The 19,179-nt window shown below is 41.8% G+C and overlaps 1 long non-coding RNA gene across 3 annotated transcripts in view; it reads left to right on the top strand.

Moving 5' to 3' along the window:
• Window positions 1–11,350: 11,350 nt before the first annotated feature.
• The window catches only part of LOC112836071 (uncharacterized), a 28,056-nt gene continuing 20,227 nt past the window's right edge, over window positions 11,351–19,179 (top strand). Inside the window, exons 1-4 of one of the 3 annotated variants that reach the window (XR_003211374.2) lie at window positions 11,355–11,511; window positions 12,145–12,285; window positions 14,371–14,505; window positions 15,728–15,852. This is a non-coding gene — a long non-coding RNA (uncharacterized lncRNA). Of the gene's footprint in view, window positions 11,512–12,144; window positions 12,286–14,370; window positions 14,840–15,727; window positions 15,853–19,179 lie in introns of all 3 variants that reach the window. The other 2 variants (XR_012377715.1, XR_012377716.1) reach the window with 2 other exon arrangements.

Genomic DNA, 19,179 nt, shown 5'->3' with positions numbered 1-19,179 from the left:
AGGCAAAACTATAGAGATAGTAAAAGGATCAGTGGTTATCAGAGGTTATTGTGGGGTGGGGGAGATAAATAGGTGGATCACAGAGATTTTTAGATCAGTGAAATAGCCTGTGTAATACTATAGTGAGGAATATGTGTCCTTATACATTTGTTCAAACCCAAATGCCAGGAATGAATCATAAACTATGGACTTTGGGTGATTATGATGTGTCCGTGTAGGTTTATCAGTTGCAACAAATGTATTATTTTGGTGGAGAACACTGATAATGGGGGAGGCTGTGCATAAGTAGAGACAGGAGATATATGGGAATTCTGCACTTTATGCTTAGTTTCCTGTGAACTTAAAGCTGCTCCAAAAAAAGGTTTAAAAAATTATTAGTAAGGCCAATCTATATTATTAATAATCATAGTAACAATAATCATAGTAATTCACATTCTGACAATGATAATACACCATTAAGAAAGTTTTACCTCCAAAAAAGCAAAGATGATTCAATATCAGAAAATCAATTAATGTAACTCACCACATGAATAGACCAGGAAGAGCATGGATAAAATTCAGTAACTATGATTAAAAATAAAAATTCTTAGAAAATCAGATGTGGAAGGAAGCATCCTTATTTTATAAAGGTCATATGCCAAATACCTACAGCAAGCATTATGTTTGCTGGAGAAATTCTAGAATTCCATCTAAGACTGGGAACAAAATAGAATGCTCATCATCACTGCCACTGTTTAGCTTAATATTGGAGTGTACTGGGCAAGTGTACTGGAAGAAAATAAATAAGAGGCAAAGGATTTGAAGGGAAAAGAATAATAGTTATTTGCCATGGACAAGATAATCTATTTAGTAAAGCAAAAGAATTATCAACCAACTATTAGAACAAGTAAGTTCGGTAAGGTTGCCAGATACCACTTAAAAAATCAGTAGCATTTCTCTATACCAGTAACAACTATTTACTACATTTATTAAAAAAAAATAGGTTACTCTTCACAATAAAAACAAAAGCTATAAAGTTACCAGGGACTAATTTATCAAAGAACATTTAGTGATCTCTCTGGTATATGAGGATATAATGTTCATTATATGAATATTCATCAAGCTGTAATAATAAAGTTTAGTGCATTCTTCTGTATGCAGGTCATATATAAATAAATAAGTTTTTTTAAATTTTTAATTTAATTTTAAAGATTTTATTTATTTCCAGAGAGACAGTGAGAGAGAGGGAGTGAGAAGACAAGCAGGAGGAATGGCAGGCAGAGGGAGAAGCAGGCTCCCTGCTGAGCAAGGATTCCAATGAGGGGCTCAATCCCAGGACCCCGAGATCATGACCTGAGCCAAAGGCAGATGCTTAACCGACTGAGCCACCCAGGCATCCCAGTAAGGTTTTTTTTTTTTTTTTTTTTAAAGAATAGCTGGGAACATTTTGGAGAGAAAAAAATAAGAAAACAAGAGAGAACAAAACTTAGCAGAAAAGTTATAAGTATTATAAAACAACAGTTATTGAAACAATTTGATTAAGAAATGACTACTTAAGATCTCAGTGAAGAAAATATGCAACTCTATTAAGAGATATAAGTAAGGGGTGCCTGGGTGGCTCAGTTGGTTAAGCGACTGCCTTTGGCTCAGGTCATGATCCCGGGGTCTTGGGATCGAGCCCTGCATTGGGTCCCTGCTCTGCGGGGAGACTGCTTCTCCCTCTCCCTCTGCAGCTCCCCATGCTTGTGCTCTCTCTCTGTCAAATAAATAAATAAAATCTTAAAAAAGAGATATAAATAAGATATGAATAAATGAAAAATTATTCCACACTCTTGGATGGGATGACTTAATGTATTTAATATATAAAGATGTCAGTTCTTTGCAAAGGAACCTATAAAGTCAGTGAGATCCCAATTGAAATTCCAGCTAGATTTCTTTTTAGAAACTCAACAGTTGTATATAAGGCTGATAAAGGAGTTTAATGCTCCTTGAGTAACCAAGTCAACTTTGAAAAAGAAGACCAAAGGGTGGGAGAATAGGAACTTACTCTATCCGAGAGTAATAGTAATAAAAATAATACAGTTCTGATAAAAGAAAAATAGTCCGATGAAACACAGTTGGGGGTTCAGAGAGAAAACTATTCTTGTCTATCACCACATACATAGATGGTCTCTAGCTGGATTAAGACCTAAATGTGTGAATGGTAAAGACATAAAGTTGATAGAAAATAGGAAGGAGAATATTTTTGTGACTCAGAGATGCGGATGAACTTCTTAAACAAGATCCTCAAAGGACCAACCATGAGTTTAAAATGGATTTGATTACACCATAAATAAGCTTCTGTGTTCAATGAAAATAATCATGAGTAAAGGTGGCAAAAAAAACAGATGGGAAATTCAGGAATTCCAGTAGAAATATAATCAAAGGAAAAAAAAACCACTTGATTCATAAAATGAGAAAAAGTGATATCAAGACTCTGATGAGAATGCTCAGACTTACTGAGGTTTACAAGAAATGCAAAGTAAAACAAAAATCATCACTTTACCTGTATGCGATTAGCCCAAATTACAGAGCTGGAGCTCATGCCAAGTACTGTGAAAAGCTGGGGGTGTAGAGATCCTCATGCCCTACAGATGCACATGTGGACTGTGGGAATGTGCTGCACCATGCTGGAAAGCCAATGTTCCTATTTGGTCCAATTAAGACTACACATATCTTATGACTCAGCCGTCCTGCTGGAGAATCCAGGGGTTTGTTGTGGGCAGGGTATCTGGGTGCCTGTCCCAGGGAGAGGCTGATATAGGTCTCTAAGGGGATGTATGTGAAGATGTTCACTGTTTTTCAGGGAGGTGGAGGCAGTCTGGGGTCCCTCACTGAAAGAATGGAGAGGTACTTGTAGTACCAGGGAATATTATAAAGCAGTTTTTATTTTAATATTTATTATTAAATATTAATATTATATTAAATTATTATATATTATTATAATCACATACAAATATATCATATTATATATTATCTATAAATATTTAAATTATTAATTTTATTAATGTTAATATATTATTTTTAAGTGTATTTTAAATAATCTATTATAATACATTATTTATTATATAAGTATATTAGTCCATATTGAATAATATATAAATATATTATTAAATATTAATATTAACAAATATAAATAGAATATTTATATTATATTTTATATTATATTATAAAACAAGACTTGATACGTGTGTTGCAACACGAAGAGAACTTGAAACCAGACTGCTGAGTAAAATAGTGAGACAGGGAATGAGGTGTATGGTGCAATACAATTTGTGTACTTGGAAAATCTGCATACAAGACAATAATTGTTTTACAATAAATAAATAGATACATGCATGCATACCAGAAAAGAGCCTCGCATGGATCAATGGTGATGGTGCATCATGAGCTGTGGACTTTGATTCGAGACCTAATGCTGAATTTACAAAAGAAGGCAGGGGAGGAAGGCAGGAAGGAACCAGAGTGGAGAGTGACACTGGTCCAGGCCCTTCTGCTGGACCAGTTGTTGTCTGGTGAGGCTGTCTTAAAGACAGTCCTCCAAGAGGGTGGTCCAGAGCCTTACCATACGAGGCTGGCCTCTAGGAAGTTGTTTGCTGAAGCATTCAGGGCAGATCTATCCATAGAAGGGTCCAGCCAGAAGGAGAGTGTGGAGAGGTAGCCAGATGAAGTTCAGAAATCTTACTTAACTAGTCAGGTGCCAGAAGTAGAGGGGCTCCTGCATGGTCTGGGATAGAGATGTGTGCAAAGTTGATCCATGGGATCTGGCAAAGGTGTCGAGAGATACAGGAAAGACACCTCTGGGCCAAATCCATGGATGCTGTGCAGTGTGGAAGGTACTCCTTGTTCACCACTGGTTTGAAGGCGTTCACACTGGCCAGATACACTGAGGCTGAAAGGTATATTGTAGAAACAATAACTCCAAGTGATTTTAAAATGTAAAGTGAGGTGCATAGGGGCATAGTTAAGAGAACTAATTTGCTGTAAAAAGAATCAATAAGGTTGTACATGTACTGAAACACTTTCCTAGAGGACCTGAAAATCTTGTAAAGTAAGGCTGCAGGTAATGAATGCATTGAGACAATTCTCTGATATATAAATACTTACAGTCAGTCTCTGTTTTGATTTTGATATAAACAAAACGCCATTTGGATATTACTTTCAAGCCTCCCTTTAGGTATGTGTATCTATCACGTTTGTTCTAGAAGCAGAGACTTTAAAATTTTTTCTTAACTCAGATCCCTTTATCTAGGCCAGGCAGCCCTGAAATAATTTATTTTAATTATTCATGTTGTTGGTCTTAAGGGCCAGTAAGTACTCAGCCTGTCACCATGGAAACCAGCGCAGGCGCTATCAGGTTTTATCAATCTTTTCTATCTAAAATCCTCCTGCTGATTTGACTGTTAAAGATTGGAGACCCAGGCAGTTGCTGGAATGAGCTCCAAATATAACCCAATGATCCTGAGAGACTTGAAATGTCACACTGGAAAGCAAGGCGACCAAGGTGAACTGTCTATCCTTCAGGGGTGCCTGCACACATTGGAAATGGGAGTAGCCATGGATCCTATAAATAGACTTTTCCTCTCCATGGCGGGTGAAAATTTCTGGTCCACACCTAAACCTTCCTAGTCTATCTTATTAGGATAGATACAGATATTCATCATGTGAACCTCTGGAGCTCTGTCTTCGGGAAGATTCCTTTTACTGCACACTGCACATAGAGAGTGGGCCACTGCCTTGGTTGGTCAGAGAGCCTGGCCATGCTCAGTGTGGGGGGCAGATACGTGTTTTTTAAGTAACTCGATAGTAATAGACACTCACTCGACTTTTAGAAGAAAGAAACACCATTCATCCCAAGCTGGCTTTTAAAAAATAAAGTGCTAAATTTTACAGACGATGTTAAAAATTAGCCCATGTGCAACCATAAGACCAATACGTCAGCCGTCATCCTTAGTATGATCCTGTTCTTTGGCAGTGGACCTCCAGCCTCCTCCCTGCTTCGTCCATTCTTGCTGAATGACACTGGCCCACAGGACAGACTCAACAAGTGTTTGTTGTATAAATGAATGATTAACACCTGGCTATTTCTCTCTGCAACAGGTTGCTGATGCAGTAGTTCTCAGACTTTTAGACTTCTCAGATCAGTAACATTTCCAAAAATATGCTTTAGGACCCACATGGTGCCAACTTAGAGTTAGGATTAACTACAAAACAACACAATAACACATAAACAGCTCTATGATGACCATGTCATAGGAGGAAGGCTTTCCTTTTTTAATTTTAGAAAGATAGCAAAGTTCTAATCTAAGAATAAAAGTAAATTATTTAAATTCAATGTATTTAGCCTCTTAAAAAACTTTTTACAATGTCCTTCTTGTCCCCTTTTCATCATAGACCAGTGAAAATCTTGTCACGCATCAGGACTGGTTCTTACATCAGTGTTTGGAAACCAGATAGAATCAACCTGCTTGCCTAAAAAATTACTGGGAGTAAATCATTCTCTCTTTTTTTATTCTCTGCCTTGTGTCTTGTATCAGTTGGCTTCTTGTTTGCAGCATTAAAAAAAAAAATTCCCATTCCTTTTACATACAATGAATGAGATCTACACTCCTCCCCCCCTATAATTTACCTGTTTGCCTAAAATACTTTCTGTTGTAATTATTTCCTTCTTTTTTCTTCTTTTCCTTGTGCTATCAGATTCTTGCAACTTTATGAGAATGGCTTTAAGAGGCTAGGTCTCCACTTTGTCATCTCTGAGACTTATTGCTAACATCTGGTGTTCTCATAGTTCGTTTAATTCAAGGAGCTTAACGTGCTTTGCATAGTACCCCCTGATCCTCTAATAAAGCATTCTTCTACTTAGCAGAGTGGGAGGCAGGTATTCTGTATTACCCAGCCTTGGTGATTTGGGTATTTAAATTTTTCCTAACAACTTCTCCCAAGCTACAAGCTTCTCCTCAGAGACTATGAAGTTGAGTGATGGGTCAAAGTTGCCTGGGGTACTCTTGAATATGAACTCTTGGCTTTATTATCCAGAGGACTGCTACCTTTACAAAACAGCTTGGCTGAAAGGGCCTGGGAGAATTTGCCCCTCTATGGGTCCACCTCATTTTTGCAAGGAAAATGTGACTACAAGAAAACATTTACTGTTAGCAATAAGATGCATTTATTGTTCATTGTAGAGAAAGGATACCAAAAAGGTATTTCTTCCTATAAAATCAGTTTCATGATAGCTGTACTCAGTTTGTTTTCTTTTGTTTTTCCTGGAAGGAGTGTACCCTCCCATTCCTTGGCTGGCTCTAGCCAGGAGATGACAGCAAACTATGCTGTGAGAGCGCCACCTAGTGTTTAACTTTGAAGTTACCGCTCTGCCAGAAGAGACCACTAATTTTTTTTTTTTAATTTTATTATTAACATATAATGTATTATTTGTTTCAGGGGTACAGGTCTGTGATTCATCAGTCTTATACAATACACAGCGCTCACCATAGCACATATGCTCCCCAATGTCCATCACCCAGCCACCCCATCCCTCCCACCCCCCTCTGCTCCAGCAATCTTCACTTTGTTTCCTGAGATTAAGAGTCTCTTATGGTTTGTCTCCCTCTCTGGTTTCGTCTTGTTTCTTTCAGAAGAGACCACCAATTTTAAGTTTTGCTCATCTGCTAACAACAGAGTGTTTTGTGTGTTCTGCTGTGTTGATTGTTCCTTTTGATCTTTGCCTTGAAATTGAATTTGCTCATGACCTGGGATTTTAGTTACCCATATTGTGTATGCTTAAATTGTCCAGGTGGGTGCATTAGCATATGATTTGCTTTTATTGGTTTCAATTGAGGACTGATGTCAAAAGATGGGTAAAATGCTCCTGATGGCTGATCCTTCAGGACTCATTTATTTCACCATTTCTAATAAGTCTTCCACAACCTTTCCTCCAATCCTATTCTCTGCTGGGTGGTTGCATCATCTTTGCCTTTTTAGGACTACGCATACATATCACAACTCTTGTCATTTGGGTTCATAATGGGCTACTTGTTTCTCATCCAGTGGAGTGCAAGTTCCTCTAGGACAAGCATTGGGTCTCACAGTGTCTGTAGTATACCCTGACACCAGCACATGGGGGTGCTCGATCAATATTTGTCAAATTAAATGAATGAATGAATGAAGAAGGTTTTCTAAATAAAATGAAAGGGTGAGCCTAATCTTTTTCCTTGAAACTCTCAGTTTCTTCTGTGCTCAAATGGCTGAATTTAACAAAACTAACAACCCTCTGTAAGATCTGGTAGGATGATAAAAATCCTGATTTGAGGGCAAAACCTTGAATTCAAAGGTGAATGAAGTTCTGATGACAGCATACATCTGCCTTTCAAAATCAGCTTCCTTCCTTGGTCTTAATGTTACAAGGTGAAACATGACTTTCCCTCTTACACCAGGGTTTTAATCAGCCCTGACTCGTTTTAAAATGTGCATCTGTTCATTTGAGCAGGGGCCAGAGCCCGGAACAAGAAGAGGGTAGAGATGGGGACGCTGGAACAGGGGGGAGATCTTTAAGGAATGCCCAGGTTTCCTTCCTGGAGATCTGCTGCTGATCTGGGATGAGTTCCTAAATCATTCTCCCAAATTAAAAAATTTAATCCTCTTGTTTCTTAAGAGAGATGCTCCTGAGCTAAGCTTAAGTTAATTAATCCCATGTGTGATATTGGGTTAAATTACCTGATCCTGATAAGCAAGAGTCCTGGGGTCTCCTGTAGATGATTTGTGCTATAACATTGAGTAAAACCACACACTTGGATTCATCAGTGGAAGGCTGTGTCTCACAATTCCTCCTGCAGAGGAGAGGTAGTTAAGAATATGAGATTTGGAGTCATATTCACCCGAGCTCAAAACCTGGATCTGTTATTTATTTGCTCTATGATTTGATAAATTAAATTATGAAGCTTGTTTTTGCATCTGTCAGATGTGGTGTATACACACAGTACTGACTTGCAGGGTAGCTGTAAGGATTAAGTGAGGTATACTGCATATAACATGCTTAGCAGACTGTCTGCCATATGAGTAAGTGCTTAATACAAATGTGAAGGCCAGTAAAGACCTGCCGTGGGCAATTCTGTACCCCAAACCTCCAGTGTGTAGCCAGCCCACCTATGGCCTGGACATGAGATGCTCAGTTTATCCCTCAGGATCTGCTGACATGTGGCTAGTAGAGAAAGGGCTTCTAAAGGCCTACACTCCTGGCTCTTGCTCTGCCAGACAGCACCATGGCTGCCCATGCCACGGGCTCTCACCTCTCCATGCCTTTGTCTAGCTAGTCTATTTGCCTCAAGCAAAGCCCCTCTCTATCTCCACCCTTGGCTTCTTATTCTTCAAGACCCACGTCACATGTCACTTCCTTTCTAGAGCCTTCTGTTGGCACCCAAGAATGACAGGTGAGTCCTTCCCAAGGGACACCAGGCATTCACTATTTTCTGTCTCCCCTGCCAGCCTGTGAGCTCCTGAAAGGCAGGGACCATGCCTATTCTTTATCTCCCAGTGCTTATTTTATGCCTGGCATTTAGTGGGCCATCAGCAAATGTTTAGAAGAACAACATGTTTGGTGTTGTGAACATGTATTACACTGAGATGGAATTCAAGAGAATCTCTCCAACTCTCAGCCTCCATTTTAGTTAAATCCCTAAAAAGAGCAATGCAAAGGGAATGAAGTGCAGGGAGTAATGACCTTTCAACATAGTCTATGAACATAAGTGAGAGGCAGAGAGCTGTTAACCGTTAAGTCATCAATACAAGTGGCCCTTGAATAGAGAGACGTAAGGGAAGTTCTCTGGGGACACTCCAGACAGCCAGTGCAAAGCTGTGGTTGGGATGAGTTTAGCCAAGTGCTTTGTCCTTTGACACGGACAGCCCTCCCTCAAAGAGTGGTCCACAGGGAGGCAACCTCTCCCATCCTCTGGATTTTAGATGCTTGGAGCTTTGAAACCACTGGTAATTTTTACATTTCAAGTCCCCTGCCACTATTGTCTTAAAAGAGTAAAAAAAAGAATACATGGCATTCAAAGGAATGTCAAGATGGGACAGATCTATAGCATCCACACTGCATCTCAAAGAGTATATCCTTGGAGCTACGGAGGTCACTCTTATGGAGGGGTCAGCTGTTTCATTTAAGAATATAATTACCTATGCATGCCTAGGAGTCTGGAGCGAGGTCCTAATTGAGATCTTTTCCTGCTCTGGAGGTTATGCACAGTGGAAGATAGTCTCCTGGTGGGAGAAGCCTCTGTATTTTCTAGTGCCAGGTTCAAATGAGAGAGAATTTTTGTTGTAAGACTCTCCAGTTCCAGGGGTAATCAATGCTGAGCAGAGTCAGGTCCTATACTGTCAAGGCGTGTAAGGTAGAGGTCAAGGCCACCCTTTAGGGAGTACAATAAAGAGTGGCCATTTCCTCACCTCTGTCTCCTTCTGGGGCGTAAGACAGTAAGCATGAATGATTCCCACCCCTAAAGATCAGACAAGGCAACCCCCCAAATTACATACAGCATTGCAGGTTCTGTAAGGATGGATGACATTCCTTGCCCTGGTTAGCAGCCATCCAGATTCCCGACGTACCTCAACTGACCTGAGCAAGGCACACCCAGATGGAGAAGAAGGGTCAAAGACCACCCTCCTGGATGCTGGTCTCTGAGAGTCCCAGAAGATGTACTGAGTTTGTGCCCTAGATTAGGGCTGCAGATAGTATGTGAGCTTGGGGAAGACAGGCTTGCCAGGAACTGCCAGAGCAAACACCAAAGAGGCTGGTCCTGTCAAAGGAATGCAGATGGTGGGCCAGCATTTGCGCAGAAGTCAGTGGAGTCAAATGTCTCTGTATTAGGGACTACTGCAGTCTCCATCTGTAACCACAGAGCAGTTTATAGCTTAGAAGCTTAGACAGTGGCCATAAGTTTACAGAAAGGGGCAAATATACTTTATCACAACCAGTCCCAAAGGGAGACTCCCCCAGACCCACAGCCCAGCACCAGAGGAGCAACCCTGAGGAAGAGAGCAGTGGGAGGAAGACTAGCCTCACCAGCTATGTGGGGGGGCTGGGGCAGATTTCCATTCGATACAATATTGCAGATTTAAAATGCACAGGATTGAGACTTGGTGGCCAGAATGACACCGTTTTAATTACCAGAAATAAAAAGGTTTATAGAATTGGATTGGGATGCTTTAAAGGGAACCACCACCCAGAGGGAAGTGGGACCTTGACAGAGGACAATGAGAGCAGTTAACAGGGAGAAACCTCACTTCTCACTTAGATACTAACAGTTAGATTCCTCCCTCAACTGGTCCTATGTGTGTCTATACATGCATGTAGATAGTTGTACTCTGCTTTTTCTGAAAATGATTTAAGGCAACTTTAAAATGTGCTTATGTACAAACTCTGAGTATCTGTGACCAGTACCCTGACTGGTCTCGAGTTAAGAACTTCCGGAGAGCATAAACTCTGTCCATTACATTTGAACGTAAGCCGGCTCATTGCTTTAGCCAAAGGGGCATAACAGAACTCCCACTGACAAGAGTAACGGCATGGCTGTGCAAAAAACGTTTAAGTGTTCATCATTTTCTCCGTTAAGTAGGCTACTGTTTAATGAATTCATATTTTGTACCAGTAATGAAATGTCCACAGAAATGTTTCCCAGATGGTGGCCTTTCCGTCATTCTCCTAGATGTGATCACTGCCGTTTTGGGGGTTGGGGGAGGCGTCCGCTTCCCCTGGTGATGCCTCACTGAGCTGGAAGTAGCCTGTCAACTCTCCTGGAGCTGCCCGCCGAAGCTAATGGAAGAAACCATTCCAGAGGAGGTAACTTCAAACAATTTTTTTGAAATAAATTTAAATTTATAGAAGAGAAAATAATACAGAGTGTTCCCATATACCCTCAGCCAGCTTCCTCTACCGTACTTCAAACATCCGGAGTGCGTGTGTCAAAACTAAGAAATTAACATTGGTACAATCCTACTGACTAAATTAGGACTTCACCCATTTTCTCCAGGAATGCCCCTTTCTGCTCCAGGATTCTATCCAGGCTCCCAAACTGCATTCTGTTGCCTTGTTTCCGTAGTCTTGCGGGAGATAACTTCCGAGATGAGGAGTCTTTTCCCGAAGTCCGGCTTCCTGACTGCTGCTGGGCTTGGCGCCAAAACTAAGGGCTGAGGCCAAGAATGTGCAGCGCAGGCCCCCTTCCTGGAAGATCCTCAGTCCCCCAGAGGTTCCACAACTACCCACCTGAGTTGCCTGCGCCCTTCTCCATGTTATGACGTCACCAGAGACAGATTCCTGTGGCTCCCACGGCTTTATTCGGAATTACCTGGCTGGAGCAGCGAAGCGCCAGGGACCCACCGCCATTAGGTTCCGGAGGCTCTGCGGCTGGGGGGAAGATGGCGGTCGCGGGATTTCACGTCCTGCCCCGCCAACTCCCATTCTTTGCCCGTCTTTGCCCTCCCAGCTCCTGCTTCTCGACGCAGGTGTTTGTCTCTCTGCTTTCAAATCTATTTCTCTTCTTTCCTGTCTGCCCTGTAGTCAAGGGGCTAGTCCCTGTGAACTACATGCCCCAGACTGCTTCGCCAACAGGAATACGGTTAGGTTCGGCCAAAGGGAGGGGCTGCCAGATTGGGGAGCAGAGGGAGGAGAGATTTCCCCTCTACCTGTCTGCTTTGGGTGGGGGCAGCTCTGGGAGTGGCCAGGCAGCCCCACACGGTTCCTTCTCCTGCTGGGGACCCTGGCCCTGGCAATGGTTCCCTCCAACACTCACGGTGTAGATACTCTCTGCTATTGCTAATCTCTGGGTTTCTTCAATGCCCCCATATGGCTTTTTGACTTTTCCAATGCCTTTGTAATAACTAGTTCTTGATATTAAATTCCCTCTGTGGAACTACCTGGAATGGGTTCTGTTTTCCTGACTAGGATCTAATTGGTACCCACACTGTTGTCATTGCTTTCCCATCCCTCCCAGGGGCTAACGGGGGACTAAGGGGACTCCCAGGGGGCTAAGTCTCACTTAAACTGCTCAAGGGATTTGTCATCGCAGGCGGCAAAGGGGATCTGGGCTCGGTGACATAAATGTGGATGGAAAGTTCTATTTTATTCCTCGACCTTAGGCTCTTGCTGATAACCCTTAATGTGATGTGGAGACAAACATCAGTCTGTATTAGATTAAACCAAGAAATTGCTGCATTCAAGAATTTTTGACCTACAAAATGGCAATTTCACATGACTCTACTTAATAGAAAAAGAAGCAGGTAGGAAAAGACCGCAAGTAAACCATCCCTGGTGATTTACAGCCAATAATAAAGCTAACATTTACTGTGTGTTTACCATGTGCAAGGCAAACTCATCCAAGACTCCTGTTCTAAGTGTTTTATGTATATTGAATCATTTACTCTTCAAAACAACCACGCAAGGTCAATGTATTTTCTCCCATTTTATGGTTTAGGCATGGCGAGGTTAAGTTACTTGCCCAAGGTCACATAGTAAGTGGCAGGGTTAGGATTGGAAGCCTCAACCACTATGCTATTCATTGTCTTGACATAGATGTTATTAAATTCATTTTACAGTTAAGGAAGCTGAGAAATAGATTAGTTGGATAACTTTGTTATCCAACTATGCTCTAAGTCACACAGCTAGGAATGTGCTAAGATGGCATTTGAACCCAATGCCATCCTTAAATGCTTCGTCTCTTCCATGGGCAGCCTCTCTGGGTTGTCCTATGAGGTCTCTAACACTCCACTTCACGGGGCTATCTTGTCTTTGCCCACAAAAAATAATAATGTGCATGTTTCAACACATTCGACCCGCACATCAATCTCTTACTGCATTCATTGAGTTTCCCTCATTGTGACGCCCAGTGACCTTATCTGTGTGTGTAGACAATTCAGAAAGAAATGACTGTGGTTTGCGTTAAGACCCCTGACATAAGGGATCTAAGTGTCTCTTTCAACTGATAATGCTACACAGGCTCACTTCCGTTCTCACTCCCTCTACAAACTCCTTAAAAAGCTGGGTATTTAATAATGACCTTGTTCACATGGTTTATAAGCATGTTTATGTTATACAAGTGTACTTTGGAGATATTACAGGTTCAGTTCCAGACCACCACGATAAGCGAGTATCACAATAAAGTAAGTCAAATGAGTTTTTTGGTTTCCCAGTGTATATGAAAGTTATGTTTACACTATCCTGCACTATATTAAGTGTGCAGTAGTAACATAATGTGTAAAAAAAGTACATAGTTAAAAATTACCTTATTAAAAAATTTAAAAATACTTTACTGCTAAAAAGTGCTAATCATCATCTGAGCTTTCAGTGGGTTGTATTCACGGACCACAGATCACTGTAGCAAATATAATAATAATGAAAAAGTTTGAGATATTGTGAGAATTACTGAAATATGATACAGGGACATGAAGTGAGCAACTGCTGTTGGAAAAATGGTGCCAATAGACTTGCTCGGTGCAGGGCTGCCATAAACCTTCAATTTGTAAAAAACACATTGTCTGTTAGGCAAAATAAAGCAAAGCGCAATAAAATTAGAAATGCCTGTATTTGTATACTGCCAAGAAGCTGGCCATTATTTCTCTGGACAGTATGCTTCTTGTCTGTTTTGTGGCAATGCCAGGCAGGGTCCCTAAGGTATCTCCGACCAAAGATCCCGTAACCTAGGTAGGAGGTTAATACCGTCTATCTTGAACAACAAGGGGTTGTAGTATTTAAGTTAGCCACGAGAGGGCTCTATTTCTTTTTCCCACAGATCCACTGCAATAACAGCTTTTGGGGCCACAGATGTGAAATGCTATTCTGGACACAGTAATTAAACCACATTTAGTGCAATTTACCAAAAATAAGCAAAATGGTTTGTTTGGTGGAATAATAAATTCTGTCATTTCTTTAACCTCCAAATACAAAGAGGGAAACCTTTTAATAAAATGAATTTGTTTTCCAGCAAGCATTTACAGGACTATCTCCCGTTCCTATTTGGATGGTTTTTGACATTTGAAAAGTAGCAATTCCATATTAAATTCTCTTAAAAATCTCTCTCTCCTTTTTTTTATTTTTTGAAACTAAGTGTCCTAATAAATCTTTCTGAAGATTTGATAGTAAATGAAATGTCAAATAATCTTAAGCTTCTTTCTAATGCTGGGTATCAGGGTCCAGTCAGGAAAACTAAACCACATTTGAGACAAACAGTAGCTACACTTGTGATGAGCAGAGCATAATGTATAGAATTGTGAATCACTATGTCATACACCTGAAATGAATATAACATTGTGTGTCAATTCTACTTCAATAAGAAAATTTCTTTAAACCCACATTTGATATTTCAACAGAGGGAGTTTAATATGGAGAACCGATCGCACAGGTGTTCAGAGGGCTGAAGGAACAAAAAGCGATCATCGAGGTCATCAACGTAATTACCGCTGGAAGTAGCAACTGCTCAGGGATGAGGAAGCAAAGGGAAGCAGGTGGTCTTATTAAAACCTAGACACTCCGGGGAAGGGATTTTGTGTTGATACCTCTGAGAGGTGCAATGAGGCTGCTCTTGGCAATAATGAAAGTCAATGCCAGGGTGAAGGGTCTTTATGAGGCAATGTTCCTAGGAGCGATAAGTCCCCACCCCATCCGGGCTCTAGCCTTCTGACATTCCTCTAGTGCCCCCTATTGGCAGGACATAACGGTGAGCCAACAGTCCAAAGGGCTATACTATAGCCCCCACATCACTGCGAGGAACGTAGAAAGGTAGCTTCTGAGCACAGTTCACCGCCTTGGCTACTCAGCTACTAAATATACTATCTCAAGGTATTTGAAATTCCATATAAAATAATAACTTTTTGCCTTGGCTATAGATGCTACCAATTTCCATTACCTTTTACTATGGAGCATAGAGGTAATAAGAAATACCGTAGAGAATCCCTAGGGTTTCAGAAAGACTTCTTGTGTAATAGAAATCTGACATCCCTTAGTAATGGGGATCAACCAGTACAGTAACCCCCCCCCCTCCACCAGCAGGGTTAGGAGCTCTACAAGGCAGACTGGCCTTCTCAACTTCCAAACCAGTGGAGCAGTGTTTGTGTCAACTGGTGGAAGTGTTTCTCCATTAAGAAATCCAGCCTCGGAACCAGAAGAGCCCAAAGTTACAGGGTCAGAGAGCAAATGTTCTGTGAGTGGATATTAGGTGTCATAGTGAGAGAAGCCACTCCCACCTCCACCTTTGGTTCCTGGACTCATGTCACAATTTTTTTTCCCTGCAAATTGAGTTCCTTGGTCAGAAGCAATGCTATGTGGAATTCTATGCATGTGAATAAGGCATTATGCAAATTTGATGGTGGAAAGCTTTGTTAAGCATGGGTTTTGTAATAGCCAATACTCATCTTGGCAGAGAAAAATCCACTGGCCTGCAATGTCCTAAAAATCTAGATCTGCCCTCTGTCCTGCCCTTCCCCCTCTTCCAGATTTTCTTTTTTGTTTCAAGGTGAGGTTTTCTGTTGATCTGAGGACAGATAGTGTATGGGCCAAGAGACTTACTGACAGTGAGTTAGGTTTTCACTATGCCTACATTTCAACTTGTGTCTCTGTCTGGAGGCAAATGACAAAGGACAATGGGGTGGAGGTCACACATGCATTTGGAGGCAAATGTTTGCCCGAAAACAGCTTGACCTCAGTCTCAGTATTTATTTTCCTAAGCAGAATGATTTCATGAAGAATGGATATTCCACACCTATACACATTCAATTATGATTTACAGTTATGTTTACTCTGAGGAGGAAGTATGCAGTGTAAATACATTGCTTTTACTCAAAAGGACCAAGAAAGTAAGCAATTTTCCTTCTATTTGTTTAACATTGTTATGGCAGGATTGTTTCTGTTTAATGTTAGTTTTCAAGATGATGGTACCTTCTGAGATTAGTGATACCAATATCAGATCCAATAGTAACCCTGACTAGTATTTTCACAGGCATTTAAAGAGCTGTAAGCTCACCCCACCACTGGACATTTTCAAGCTGAAATGACAAGGACGAATTCCTAAGGGAAGGTAGATCTATAAGACACAGTCCCCAAGCACCAATCCAGTTCCAGATGGTCACTTGGTTTCCTGCAGAACAAAGACGCTTCTCCTCTCCCTCCGCTTTGGTTGATTTGACTTTTTCACATTTCAGTAGCTCGTTTTGTAGTCAAAATCTCAACACCCTTCTTGAGTATGGAAAGAAGAAAGTTGAACTATTTTTTAAATATACATAATCATGAAATTTTTTCAACAAAAAGGTACTGAGGACCATTTTATACCAAGAATTGGGATTAGGCACTGAGTGTACCACTGTTACGGGTGTTCTTCCAGGTCAGGCCAGCTTTAGTGAACTGATGGGAAAGGATCAGAGTAACTGGAACAAAAGGGCAATTCCCTGATTCCTCTGCTCACGGGAATCCCAGTCTCATCCTAATCCCTCTTTCTGGTCTGGAGTGTTCTGTGGGGTGTGTAGTCTTCCTCTCCCTGTCCTCTCTAGGGTTGTGTACCTTGCATGGCTGAGAATTCACCCTCTGTGACCTCACTTCTGGGGACTATGTAAGCTGTACGCTGGTAAGCACCAAATGTTGAAACCAGAAAACCTAGGTCTGTTGTCAGATTCAGTGGGTGAAGGCCATGCCAGAAACAGGAAACCACACTAATGAGGGCAGGAGCCGGGTGAAATGACAAGCATAAGTCTGAGATCTTGCCTTGCACAGGGCCTGGAGGCAGGGCTACCACCCAGAATTCTTCAAGTTGTGCACTGCCAGCTCCCATGGGCTCCCTTCACATAAATCACCATGTGACGGGCACTCCCTCAAGTTGCATACTGCCCAACCTGCACAACTGTATGAGCTATGCACTGAGACCTATTTTTGTTCGCTTTGTTTGTTTTTGTCTTGGGCACTGGTGCCACTGTGGTACATGGGGGACATTACTTCCAGGTCAGGATAGAGCAGACACCCCAGCTTCTTCCTCATCTCTCCATTGTCTGCTCCATCAGAGTACCTCATACTTTCCCATGTCAGTGGTCTTATCCCCTCTTAGAAGCACTTCTGTGCTTAACCCTTGATCTTATACAGAATCTAGTGATAATTATATTATATTTATCTCAGACTTATTAAAAAGGTACATCTTCCTGGAAGAAGGCAGTCTGACTATTTCTCCCATTGTGGAGCACTCAGTGGTCCTCCACACCTGTTCCAGCTCGTAGCCCCCCTCACCCTGGCCCTCAACAATCACCTTTACTTGGTGAGTGCTCTTCTCATCTACTACACATCTAAAATATCAGATTGACATCTATTCCTTGGGCCTTCAGAATTTCCCCCTCCATATCAGTGCTCAGCTTCTAGTTATGTGTCTTTCCCATGGGGATATTTGACTCCTCATGGGAGCAGATTCCCCTAACCCTTTTTTCAGGTCCTAGAATAGTCATTAGTCTTGCTCACAATTATGTCATCCTTTCAGGCACATGGTAGGATTCCACTTGCCCACTCTCTTTGAAGTTCCATGTGGCATAGGACTGTTTTGGTCAATGAAATGTGTGCAGATATAAAACTTCCAGGCAGAGAGTTTAAGGACCAGGGCGTGATGCATCGTGCCCCTTTCACCTGATGAAACATAATACATGTCATGGTTGAGCCAGCATTATCTTCATCCCTGAATGACTACAATGCATACAGCCTGCCTGAAAAACCTTGTTAGAAATGTAACATCGGCAAGAAATAAATGTGGGTTGTGTTAAGAAACTGAAATTTTGAGGTTGTTTGTTATTGCAGCCTAAACTTACCTACCCTGGCTGATGCAAGGTCTTCAAATGTCTGGAGTTGCAATGAGTGCACACACTCTAGGCCTTCATGCTCTTCCCTCTACTAAACCAAGATGCTAGTCCAGAAAAGAGCTGGGGTTAAGGTGACAGTTATTATTTTCTAAAATCGGTGCTGGGATTCACCGTCATGACTTCCACCATCTTGGAAGAGATCAACGGGCATGTCTTGGATTCCATGATTGCCACAGTGATGTGACTGCAGTGAGGGAGAAAAGAAGGTAAGTGGGACACTGGATTGCAGAATTAGCTGTTGCAAGAACAGCTAACCCCTTACCAAAGGGCTTCAGTGGTTTATCTGAGCCAGAACAGTAGGAATCTGGCTCATTCTCTGGAATGACAAGAGCAAACATCATTCCTGAGTGCAGGCTCATTTCAGCAGAGCCAAAACTGAAGAGAGTAACTGTGCTCAGGGACTCTTGTTTGTCACTGGTTCCAGCCTTCACTTTCTGCTGGTCCCCAGATGGGGCATACGGCTAGCTCAGCCCAGTTGTGGGATTTTGAGATGTATGACTAATGGAATGTGTTTGGTTAAAATTGTTAAGTTGGCAAATTTGATTTCCATCCTTAGCCTCTGAATATGACCCTCCCTCCCCCATACTGAGGCTCCTTCTGGCAAAGTTGGCTATCAAACAGCTTCTCTTGAACTGTTGTCAGCTGATAAGTACTTCCACAAACAGCATTTTGAATCTCTTCACTGTGTGCCTCATGTGAGAGGCACTGGGGACAGAGAGAGGGTAAGGAAATGTCACTGACTTACAGCCTCGTGCTGGGTTGGCAAATTACAGCCCATGGGCCAAATCCAGCCTGCGGCGGGTTTTGTAAATAAAGTTTCCTGGGACATAGCCATGCCCATTTGCTAACACACTGTTTGTGGCTGCTTTGGGGCTGTATCTGCCGAGGTGAATAGTTGCAACAGAAACTGTATGGTCCACGTGGCCTCAAGCGTCTACTATCAGGCCCTTGGCAGAAAGTTTGGCAACCCCTGTCTAGCAGATTATTAGCCTTTCTAGGGGAGTTTGCATTTTGTTGGCAACTCTGAGACTCAAAGGGATGATGTTAATAGAGGAAGTTCCAGGCAAATAGGGAGCTATTTTGAAGGAGGAAGTCATGTCTAGCTACTGTCAAAGCATACCATATAGACAGCTGTCTTCTCTGTCAATCCAGGATAGTGGACTGCCTTTTCCAAATCCCTGCACAAAACTGCAAGCACCGGGAAGGAAAGACAGTTCTCGCGGCTGGGGCCAGTCCCCATGGAGGAGATCTAGAGCATACCTTCCCTGTGGTACCAGGAGCACCCTTGGTGTCAGA

The sequence above is a fragment of the Callorhinus ursinus genome, unplaced genomic scaffold (genome assembly GCF_003265705.2).
Source record: "Callorhinus ursinus isolate GAN/ISIS: 27379988/994484 unplaced genomic scaffold, GSC_fseal_2.0 scaffold4, whole genome shotgun sequence".
Lineage (NCBI taxonomy): Eukaryota > Metazoa > Chordata > Mammalia > Carnivora > Otariidae > Callorhinus > Callorhinus ursinus.
This window is presented reverse-complemented; position numbering and strand designations above follow the sequence as displayed.